The sequence below is a fragment of the Ornithorhynchus anatinus genome, chromosome 7 (assembly GCF_004115215.2).
Source record: "Ornithorhynchus anatinus isolate Pmale09 chromosome 7, mOrnAna1.pri.v4, whole genome shotgun sequence".
In the NCBI taxonomy this organism is placed as follows: Eukaryota; Metazoa; Chordata; class Mammalia; order Monotremata; family Ornithorhynchidae; genus Ornithorhynchus; species Ornithorhynchus anatinus.
The window spans coordinates 36,307,972-36,318,285 of record NC_041734.1 but is presented as its reverse complement, the minus strand read 5'-3'; positions in this window follow the sequence as shown (position 1 = coordinate 36,318,285).

The following is a 10,314-nucleotide window of genomic DNA, read 5'->3' as shown; positions in this document are numbered from 1 at the left end:
CCCTGGCAGTCAGAGATCATGGGTTCTAATCCCGACTCCACCACTTGTCTGCTGTGTGACCTTGGGCAAGTCTCTTCACTTCTCTATGCCTCAGTTACCCCATCTGTAAAATGGGGATTGAGACTGTGAGACCTATTTTTTTCAATAGTATTTATTGAGTGCTTACTATGTGCAGAGCACTGTACTAAGCGCTTGGAATGAACAAGTCGGCAACAGATAGAGACAGTCCCTGCCGTTTGACGGGCTTACGGTCTAATCGGGGGAGACGGACAGACAGGAACAATGGCAATAAATAGAGTCAAGGTGAAGAACATCTCGTAAAAACAATGGCAACTAAATAGAATCGAGGCGATGTACAATTCATTAACAAAATAAATAGGGTAATGGAAATATATACAGTTGAGCGGATGAGTACAGTGCTGTGGGGATGGGAAGGGAGAGGTGGAGGAGCAGAGGGAAAGGGGGAAAAGAGAGTTTAGCTGCGGAGAGGTAAAGGGGGGGGTGGCAGAGGGAGTAGAGGGAGAAGAGGAGCTCAGTCTGGGAAGGCCTCTTGGAGGAGGTGAGTTTTAAGTAGGGTTTTGAAGAGGGGAAGAGAATCAGTTTGGCGGAGGTGAGGAGGGAGGGCGTTCCAGGACCGCGGGAGGACGTGGCCCAGGGGTCGACGGCGGGATAGGCGAGACCGAGGGACGGTGAGGAGGTGGGAGGCGGAGGAGCGGAGCGTGCGGGGTGGGTGGTAGAAAGAGAGAAGGGAGGAGAGGTAGGAAGGGGCAAGGTGATGGAGAGCCTTGAAGCCTAGAGTGAGGAGTTTTTGTTTGGAGCGGAGGTTGATAGGCAACCGCTGGAGTTGTTTAAGAAGGGGAGTGACATGCCCAGATCGTTTCTGCAGGAAGATGAGCCGGGCAGCGGAGTGAAGAATAGACTGGAGCGGGGCGAGAGAGGAGGAAGGGAGGTCAGAGAAAAGGCTGACACAGTAGTCTGGCCGGGATAGGACTAGGAATAGGGACTGTGTCCAAGCCGATTTGTTTGTATTCACTCCAGCAATTAGTATTGTACCTGGCACAAAGTAGGTGCTTCACAAATGTCACAATTATTACACTCCCACTCCTATTATTTTGCAGGGGGAACTCATCCAATCACAGCATTTCAACTATTACCGCTCAGGATGACTACCAAATCTAATTTTTTTCACCAGACCCACACTCTCTCTCCCAAGATTACTCAAAAAACATGGACCACTTCTGGCAGGCTGAAAGGCTTAAACCCTTCTGAGATGGACGAGTTTTCTAGTGTCTTCTCTCCATCGATTGCTTAAGGGGCACTTGGAAACAGGATCCCTCACTGTTCTATTTTCAACCGGACAAGGCTGAGAAATACACAAGGTGATCAGAGCTCAGATAAATACAGATGGAACTGACAGGTAGCTGGCATGACAAAGCTACCAAAATAAGGTTGCTCACTAGCACTGAATCGGTCAATGTGCATCACAAAATAATATCTCTGGGTGAAGCCTTTGTGGAGAATGGATGACAAGCAGCTGTTACATGGCAAACTGAAATGGGACATAAGCCTGCAGAATGAACAGGACCAACTTTTAAAATAAATAATAATATTCAGGCTCAAGCAATGCAATTTAGCAGTGGGCTGCTGGAAGACAAATTATTTTAGTGGGCGGCAATCAGGAAAAGAGTTGCTTTTAGTGAAGAAAGCTTCAAAAGGATAGTGAGATCAAGGGGAGGATTCTAAAACTGCTGTCTGTGCTACAAATGGAGGGATACAGCGTGGTAAATGAGGTAAATGAGGAGCTTCATGTATACACAATGTTGAAAGGGTAAGCTGCTGGGACTAGATCTTTTCAGCCACACTAGCATCCATTCATAGGTTCACCCCACAGGAATTGTCATCTCTATAAAGGAAAGACAGACATTCATGTCAGATAGAATGGGTTAATAAAAAAATCATCATTGTCATTGATGGAAGTGGCAAGATTCAAAAACAGCGTGGCCTATTAGAAAGAGCACAGACCTGGGAGTCAGAGGACCTGGATTCTAACTTTAGCTCTGCTACTTGTCTGCTGTGTGACCTTGAGCAAGTCACTTAACTTCTCTGTGCCTCAGTTACCTCATCTGTAAACTGGGGATTCACATCGTGAGCCCCATGTGGGACATGACGTGTGTCCAACCCGATTAGCTTTTTATCTACCCCAGTGCTTAATACAGTGCCTAGAAGATAATAAATAGAGAAGATAAGATCATATAGGAAAATCAGTCAATAGCCCCAGTTGTACAATGCCGGGGATGCATTATCAGAAACTCCACATTATGGAAAACTTGCACTGTGGTACTCACCTTTTATGGCACCAGACATACCAGTAAACCTTTTTCTTCTGACACCATGGCATGTAGTCTCCCAAAAGACTCATGTTGTCAGTTTCCGCATGCTCTAATGATGTTATAGGAAAAGCACATAGGGCATGTGTGCATTATGGCAGAACTGAATATAATGTCCTTTTGTAGCTCTTTAGTCACCCCCAGTGAAAAGTTCAAAGCCCTTGCAAGACTTTACCTATAATTATTCTTTTCCCCAGTTTATGGAGGCAGAAAAAATGCACAGGTGGGAGCGATTTGCACAAGATTGTCCAGGGAATCAGGCCTTACTGACTCCAGTCCAGACCCAATTTCTCAATTTCCTCTTCTTCCCCCCAAATGATGGGCTAGTAGTGTGTCACACTTACACTTGGTTTGCACATGGGCCATGGATTAGAGGATTTTCTTTTTTTTATGGTATTTGTTAAGTGCTTACTATGTGTTAGGCATGGAACTAAGCACTGGCGTAGGCACAAGATAATCAGGTTGGACACAGTCCATATTCCACATAGGGCTCACGGTCTTAATCCCCATTTGACAGATGAGAGAACTGAGGCCCAGAGAAATTAAGTGACTTAACCAAGGTCACCCAACAGACAAGCGGCAGAGCCGGGATTAGAACCCAGGTCCTTCTGACTCCCAGGCCCGTGCTCTATCCTGAAATAGCCACCTATTTATTTACACTGCACCATTTAATGCCACCACTTAGAATTCTCTCCTCCGTAAAGAAACCAGCCAGAAACAATGAGGTCAAAATTTGACTGGTCACGACAACTCCTGTCCAGCCTGAAGGGAGGTTGAGAAGTGGACTTTGTAGAAGTCATGCTTGGGGTTCTTGGGAGTTAGGTAAGATTTCAAGAAGTTTGATGAGCCCAGCATACCAAGGCAGCCCACGAGTATTAACCAACCGTGGGAGAGAAGAGTGAGAAGGTGGCGTAGTGGGTAGAGCATGGGCTTGGGAGTCAGGAAGTCATGTGTTCTACTTCTGGCTCTGCCATTTGCCTGCTTTGTGACCTTGGGTAAGTCACTTCATTTCTCTAGGCCTCAGTTACCTCATCTGTAAAATGGGGATTGAGACTGTGAGCCCCATATGGGAAAGGAACTGTGTCCAACCCTATTTACTTGTATCCAACCCAGCGCTTAATACAATGTCTAGGACATAGTTAAGTCCTTAACAAATGCCGCAATTATTATTATTATTATTGTATGTTAATTTGACCGAATACATATGTGAAAGGAAGAAGACTCTGAGTGGGTGGAAGGGAGAAACAGATCAGTAATGACACAGAGCCGTAATTCTCTGGGAATATGCATTGGGATCCAGGCAGTGCTCCAGACTCCCTAATAGCACTTGACCACTAGGTATCCCTGTAAAGTCTTACCAGAGCTCCATTAATTATATGTAAACTGCAGACTTATCTGCCACCTGGAATTCTAATTTCTGGCATGTAAGCTGTAAAATCAAAGTTTTCCAGGCTGAGTGAGGTGACAATTGACTATCTGTTATGGCTGTTGATTTTATCCACTAAACCAGGCCCTTCCGTATTCATACTAACCAAACAGTAACCAAATAGAAGTTCTAATGGAGTGGCTATTTATTCCAAAACAATATGGATTTCCCATTTGTAATCTGAAAACCACAGGGTGAAACTTTCCTCTCATGCTGCTTGAGGTGAAGCCAGATACCTAGGGTACAAGACCAGAGAGAAAAGCCAAGAGACACTTGAGACATTGTTCACTGCAAACGTGAAGAAAAACGTGCTCTGTTTCAGACTTACCAAATGGCTTTTTATAGACAATTTAAATCTGGGGGATAAAATGTCTGACTGTTTCTCTTGCAATGTATTTTGCAAATCAAGTCTACTAGTTCTTGCAAGCAGCATTATAATTTGCTTTGTGGAAAAAAAAGTGGAATTCTCACTTTCCTACAATGAACCCAGGACCTAATAAGGAATGGATGACAGCACTTAATGTACCTATTTCTACATGCTACCAATTCCCCTATTTGTAATTTATTTTAATGTGTCTCCCCCTGTAGACTCTAAGCTCCTTGTGGGCAGGAATCCATGCCTACCAACTACTCTATTTTAATTTCTCATGCACTTAGTACAGTGCTCTGTATACACTAAGCACTCATTAAATAAAATGGATTGATTGTAATGAGGGAGATTTCAACAGGGACACCTGCACTCTTTCACTCCAGTCAGTTGTGTTCCTTCTGGAACAAAGAGTGTACCATGAGTAAGCAGATTGAGGTGTAGAACATAGGGAAGCACACGCAAAATTTTTACAAAGGCAAAATGCACATTCAAAACAAACGGATACATTTTGAAAGTACGTTATAAGGCTACCTGTCTCCTCATCTAAGAATATCACAAAAAAGATTACCTCTATGGACCAGATCTTTAGTGAGGGTCTTTAGTTTTTCTGATGGGACCTTGGAGAGAGTGCAGAAGTTTGGCATTTGAATGTCAAGCAATCAATCGCTGGTATTTATTAAGCACGGATGGTTAATGTCCTAACTACTTAGGAGAGTACAACAGAGTTTGCAGATCCATTCCTTACTCAGTACAAACTTACAGTCTAGGAGAACAGATATGAATATAAATAAAGAAAATACGGATATGTACATAAGTGCTGTAAGATTGAGGATGGGGTGAATACTAAGTATCAAAGGGAACTGAGACCTGGGAGTATTCAAATTAGTCGCAAAGCACTGTACTAAATGCTTGGGAGAGTACAATATAACAACAAACCAATACATTCCTGCTCACAACCAGCTCACAGGGTAAGGATCAGGGTAGGTGTTTGAGGCCTGACCTGGCACTACATCATATTTACTCTGGAAAATGCAGAAAACCTTGTTGGTTAAGTGACAATCTTGGCATTCAGAATAGAGAAGGATTGATGGATTGGGGCAGAAGAGAGAGGATGCTTCTGTTATCTTGTTTTCCAAACTGATTGGTCCCTGGTCTCTGCTTTGAGGACCTGAATAATTTATTTTTTTTCCCCTCCAGAGGATCCAATATTTTTTATTCCTTTTCTTTCTTTTCTTTTTTTTTTGTCTAGTAAAATACAAGTTTGTTGGCCTACTGACAACCTTTAAAATCTTCCAACTCAGACAAATCTACCCAGACTCTGAGGCCTGTGCTTCCATCTGCAAGAGACTGAGGGATGTCACATGACAGTAGTGTAAGACCGATGGGAGGAACTGTTCAATGGGTGGAAAAAATATCTTCAACAAGTATTAAAATTGTGATTCCCTGTTAATAGGTTAGTTGCCCAAGTGAAATGGACTCATCTTAGATCCACTCCAAGGGAGGAGCCCACATCGTCTAGACAGTCACCACAACGGATACTCATATTAACACAAAATGAACAGTTCAAGCCAGGGAAATGTACATCCTGTTGGCCTTGTATTACATCAGAACTGACCTTTCCATTCAGGGCTCTGCCAGGATCCACGCAACTCCTATCAGAAATTCTAATTTCCCCTGAAATTAAAGAATGCCCGCATGTGGTGGAGCATGTGAGCCTTTTGGTTTATTCTCTAATCTTGAAAAGACATTCTCTGTGTATAAACAATTTTCTATGGAAATTGGTCAGGATGATGACTTGAACACCAGATGCCTTGATTTAATTACGCCATAATATCCTTATTTATGCTGAAGCATGTGACCCATACTAACAAAAGTTGGTATTTCAAAGTCATGTGACTCATCCCTCTCCCTTTTTTTAATACCACATAAAAGTGGGAAACATCTGAGGAGCTTGTTCACATTGCCCAAACCATTAGACTCCAACAGCAAGGCCACAATATTTAGAGAAACTTGGGTACAGTTGGGAAAATGAAAGATAAAACAAACAAAAACTAATTTATTTTCCAGGAAGGAGCGTGCCTCTGTTGGGCTTTCTGAGTCTCAAACTTGTGGTCTGTGCTTCATCTGCTAACTCCCCCAAATCCTTGGGGTGACCAACACCCCCTCAAACCTCACTGTTGGACCGAGAGGGAAAGACCAACAGTGTCCTTCTTGTTGAGAAAGGTTTCGAAGTATGTGCCCGACTCCTGCAATCTCCAGAGTCCAGGGGAGATTCCGCTGATCTCCTGGTCCCCATGGATCTAGGATTAATAATAATTATGGTATTTGTTAAGTGCTTACTATGTGCCAAGCACTGTTTTAACACCGGGGTAAACACAAGGTAATCAGGTTGGATGCAGTTCCTGTCCCACATGGGGCTCCCAGTCTTAATCCTCGTTTTACAGATGAGGTAACTGAGGCACAGAGAAGTAAAGTGACTCGTCCAGGGTCACACAGCAGACAAGTGGCAGAGCCAGGATTAGAGCCCTCCTGTTCTGATTCCCACTAGACCATGCTGCTTCTTTAATGGGGTTGTTTCCCTCCTTTTCTTCAAAACTCTTTTTCAATATAGAATTAATTTGAGATTAATTATCACTTGCATGGGCTCTCTGACTGGTAAAAGAAAAACCTATACATTGGAGGTTTTTTTGCTTTACTCTGCAGCCCCAAGTGAACAATTATGGTAATTAAAATTAGAAGAGAGTTAATGTAAGGTAAAACTGTCTGCATTGCATGGGATTTTCAAGCCTTTTCTTTTAAAGCTGCTGTTGGTAATGACTATTACTACATAATAAGCTTTCCAGTCCAGATCAATCTTGGTTTGTATATGTGTTTAATCTGTGGATGATTCTGGACTCTGAATGGTTCAACAGCTGGTAAAAGTTGAGTTGTATTGCCCTCAAGCCTTCTTTGGCCTGGTTTGATGTTTGTCCTGTAAAATATGTGTTTAGAAAAGGCTGAAAACTACAAAATATTTACTGCACGAAATGTACACAGTTTAGTTGCAATTAGATCCTATTTAGAAAATATGCATTGAAAGAAATTTTACATATTACAAGGCATGGGTAGTAAACCAATAGTTTCACAGTTTTTTTCCCTCATTTACTGTATTGTCATAAGTAGATGCAATCTGAAATGGTCAGGATGTTTCTTTTTTTTTTTTCTCTTTCTCTAGTTGAAGATAAGGGGCCATGATTGACCTATCAAGTGTTTGGGGTTTTCTGACTGTAACCAAAACTTTAGTGAAACCAGGTTATAATGAATATTGCAGAAGATAAATTTGTGGATCGACACTGCTTGTCCTGTTAAAACATCTTTAACCCAGCTTTAAAACCTAGTAACATTTGGAAGCTTTCACTCATCAATTCCAGGAAATATCCTTGTCCTAGATGAATCAATTGTTGTTGTTTTTTTTAAAGGCATCTTTCTGACTGCTGTTTGGTGTCTCCAAAGAAGGTTTTAATTGGAAAAGCACGAGGAACTTAGGGAAAATAATAACCATTGCAAATTACGGACCAACTCTGAGAATACATTCTGGGAATATATTCTATGGGAAGCAGCGTGGCTCGGTGGAAAGAGCACAGGCTTGGGAGTCAGAGGTCATGGGTTCGTATCCCAGCTCTGCCACCTGTCAGCTGTGTGACTGTGGGCAAGTCACTTCACTTCTCTGTGCCTCAGTTCCCTCATCTGTAAAATGGGGATGAAGACTGTGAGCCTAGAGTGGGACAACCTAATTACCCTGTGTCTACCCCAGTGCTTAGAACAGTACTCTGCACATAGTAAGTGCTTAACAAATAACAACATTATTAATATATTCAACAAAGCTCCTTATTAGACTAGAATGAGTTCATATGCACATTCTTCAAAATCAATCTGACTACTCACTGAAGAGGAGATGGTGGGGAAAAAAGGAGACAGAGAGGGAAAGAAAGAGAGATAGAGACTCCAATTCCATGTAGAACTGCTAATGTAAACTTCCATGAAGATGTGAGGAGAATATTGGGAGGAAGTGGAAAGATCTTTCTTTTCACAATGAAGGGATGTTATGTGGAACTTTCATATGGGATGCATCATGACAACTTCAAAGCACTTTTTGGTGAACTGGGGTAGACTAGAAGGCCCACACTGCTAGTGAATCAGATGAACACCTGCTTCTATTGGAAAGTCAAAGAGAAGCGGAGGGAGACTGTTGTGTTCTCCGCAGCTCCTGAATATGGGGATTCTGTACACTTGAGGACACCAGTTAGGAAAAAGAAGCTCCATATCTTTTATCATTGAAATTTTCTATTTGGGGTTTAACATTTTTAAAATAGTTTTCCATTTTTCCATTCTCAGAACAAGGTGGGTCAAATAGTACTTGTGAAGGTTCAGAATAAAGGCAGTATTGCTCAGTGCTTTTCAGTGCCTAGAGAATTTTGGGAGTTCAGCTAAGAATTTCTCCTGTATCTTGTCAGCCTTATTAAAAACTCATCTCCTTCAAGAGGGCTTCTGTGACTAAGCCCTCATTTTCCCTCATCTCACTCCCCTCTCCATCACTCTTGCACTTGGATTTTCAACTTTATTCACCCCTCCCTCAGCCACACAGCACTTATGTGTATATCTGTAATTTATTTATTTATAATAACACCCACCTCCCCACTCAAAAATGTAAACTCATTTTGGGCAGGGAACATGTCTACTGATTATTTTATATTCTCCCAGGTGCTTTGTAAAATCCTCTGTACCCATAAAGTGCTCAGTAAATATGATTTAGCTGATTAGTGCCTTGGCCTCTGATTACACTGTATCCAGGGCAAGGAATTCAGCTTTCTATTATTTATTTTACACTGGCTAAAAAGCTGATAACATTTACTTCAAAGAGTTGCTGAAAGGATGGCAAGTAAGACTTATTATTAAGATCTTTGCAAAGTGCTATACTATATAAATGATTAATAGGAACATGCATTTGTTTGTAGAAGACTTTTTCTCCCATCAGTTTATAGAAATTTTATTCTGTTTATAGAAACGTCCTGTGTATTGGTGTTTTCTTCCAGACAAAATTTGATAATGGTTTTAGCCTTCCCGACCTAATTCAGAATTTCCAAAGGCCCTAGTTGACATAACAATAACTGTGGTATTCAAGTGCTTACTATATGTCAAGCTCTATTCTAAGCACTGGGTTCGAGCCAAGATAACCAGGCCTGACACTATACTAAATGGGTTTTACAGTGTAAAAGGAGGGGGAACATGTATTGAATCCCAATTATACAGTTAAGAGAACTAAGGCACAGAGAAGTTAAGTAATTTGCCTAGAATCACACAGTAGGCCAGTGGTAGAGGTGGGATTAGAACCTAGGTCCCCCGACTCCCAGACCTTGTTCTTTCCACTGAGCTGTGCTGCTTCTCTGTAACACCAGAATATCCACTGGACATGTTTTGCAGCAGCCAACCGGTCCAAACTTCTGAATATCTCCACACTGGGTTCTTTCTCTTCTGCCCTCATCTGTGCTTATTCCAGGTCAATGTGAAGTTCTTAATGAGCCACATATCACCTTGGCCTTTTGGGCCCTAACTGAATTCTTCCCTCTATTTTTATCTGAAGGGTTTTCTTATTTCCATCGACTGTACTGACAGAAAAAACAAGATCTTGCCTGAAAGAACAGTGCCAATTAGCCCTGCCCAGGAAATGCCAAGACTCTCCACTTTATGGTCATACTTGAAATGTTTCATATAATGCTTTCGTGGAATAGAAATTCAGATGAACAATGAAAAATACTACTACAGAAGTAACATGACACACAAAACGTGTAAATTAGAATGCAGAATTGGAACCCCGAGAACAATGAATCAATCCAAGTTCTCACTCCTTTACAGATCACATGCTATTATAGGTCTAGAGGTCTAAGGATCTGTTTGAAACCTTTTTTCATGTTTCATGTCATCCCACCCAACCACATCCACAATACAGTTAAGCTCTGCTGTCGGTCCAGTGGATAAAACACTGCTCTGGGAATCGGAAGATTTTAGTTCTAGAGGAGCGGGGTGGCTCAGTAGAAAAAACATGGGAGTGGGCATCGGAGGACCTGCGTTCTAATCCTGGCTCCACCGCTTGC